This window comes from Pteropus alecto, unplaced genomic scaffold (genome assembly GCF_000325575.1).
Source record: "Pteropus alecto unplaced genomic scaffold, ASM32557v1 scaffold313, whole genome shotgun sequence".
Classification (NCBI taxonomy): Eukaryota; Metazoa; Chordata; class Mammalia; order Chiroptera; family Pteropodidae; genus Pteropus; species Pteropus alecto.
Genome location: NW_006434832.1, coordinates 1,928,124 through 1,930,190, shown reverse-complemented (window position 1 = coordinate 1,930,190; position 2,067 = coordinate 1,928,124).

Below are 2,067 nucleotides of genomic sequence, written 5' to 3'. Positions count from 1 at the left end.
GGGGAGGTGGGGGCAGAGGACCAGAGGAGGCCAGAGCAAGGGAGGAGGTGATGACAAGCTGAGCCAGAGTCTGACAGGGGACCGGAAATGAAAAAAGGGGTGCGAGGAACCTGTGAGGGTTTCCTGATGGCTGCCCCAGAAGCAGTGGGGGATAGAGGGGCGGTAGAGGGGTGGAGGTGGGGTGAGAGGAGCAAGGAGGCAGAGAGGATTCTGAGACTGGGTGTGGTATCTTTCACCTCCTGTGGGCATCTCTCAGCCTTCAGACATGGCCTCAGGATCCCTCTCCTCTCCAGGAGGAACCCTGGGGCTCCCTGTGACCTTGGCTGAGTTCTGCCTAGCTCCTTAGCCATAAGTCTTTCCACCTCAGCCCTTACCCAGAAGTCTCTCCCCTCCCACCCCCACCTTGGTGTTCCTAGAACAACCTACAGCCACTTGGGCAAGCTCTCGTTGGCTCTCTTTTCAGCTGGGCAAGTTCTGTCCTAAAGGGTAGGTTTCCCACACCTGGATGGGCCTGGTGACTTCTGTGGCCCTGGAAGAAATAGGGGAGGACAGGAAATTGCCTGAGGGGTGGTCTAGAGAAGCCTCTGGTTTGGGATGTGCTGGATTTGAGGACTCTGAGGGAGGCTCTGCGGAGACTCCAGGAGAGGGCTGGAGACGTGAGCTCTGGATGGGAGGCAGGGACGAGCTTTAGTCTGAGGAACCATTTCTCTGGAGGAAGTCACACACACCATGTCCACACAGGCTCACGCGCCTCCTCCTCCCACTGACCAGTCCACGCGGACCCTCCCCAGAGACAGGCTGTGCACAATCTTTTCTCTTCTCTCAGTGACCCTAGTTCCTCCCTGAGCGGCAAATCAGTTCCCAAATTGGGCTTCTAGAAGGGAATTTTGTAGGAATCAGAATTGGTCCCAGGGATGGGAGTGCCAGGGCTTAGGAGGGTCATGGCAGAGGAGGTCTCAGGGAGCAGAGAAGGTGGGTATGGCCTTACATGGGGGAGGTGTAAGTCAACAGAAATCCCTGGCATTTACACATGCCCCTTCCCCAGTTCTTGTCATTTATCGATGCATGCATGGCACACGACCCTAAAACTCAGTGGCTTAAAAAACAATTTATTGTTATCATGTCTCACATTTCTGTAGGTCAGAAGTTTGGACAGGGTACAGAGGGGATTTGAATGGAGACTGCAGCCAAATCGAGAGAAGGCTGAGACCCAGAAGGGCAGCAATGGAAGAATTAGGAAAGATTTTCAAGAGCAAAGATGTGTCATTAGTGAGCAAGGCTAGGATCATCCGCATCCTCGTATTCCCAATTACCATGTACAGATGCGAAAGTTGGACGGTGAAGAAGTCCGGTAGAAAACGAAAATTGATTCACTTGAAATACAGTACTGGAAGAGAGCTCTATAACACCCCAGCCCGCCGAAAGATGAACAGTAGGTCCTAGAGCATACTAAGCCTGAGACATCGCTGGAGGCAAAAATGACCAAACAGAAGCTGTCCTACTTCAGGCATGTCACGAGAAGGCAGGGCTCTTTGGAAAAGACAATAATGCTGGGGAAAATATAAGGCAGCAGGAAAAGAGGAAGAATATACGAGCTGGATTGACTCCATCAGAGAAGCTACAGGCATGCATCTACAGGAGCTGAGCAGGGTTGTTGAGGACAGGACAGTGTGGACGTCACTCAGTCATAGAGTTGCCAGGAGTCGGAGCCAACTCAATGGCATGTAACACACACAAAGGGAATGGCTCAGCTCTGCTCCAGGATGTTTGTGGCTGCAGTTCAGATGACTCTAATGGCTGTGAGCTGGAATCGATGGAGGATGGCCTGGCATGTCTCTCTCTCTGCTCCGTCTCTCCACGTGGCACCTCGGGCTTCCTCACTGCATGCCAGCCCTAGGGAAATTGGTCTTACACAGGGGCTCAAAGCCCCAAGTCCCTAGAGACTTAGGAACTGCAAGGTCCTTAGAATCTTGTTTTAGAAATCCCAAGCTTCACTTCTGCCACGCTTTATAGGTCAAGAAAAAATCACTAAAGAAAGCACAGATTCAAGGAGAGGAGAACAGATTT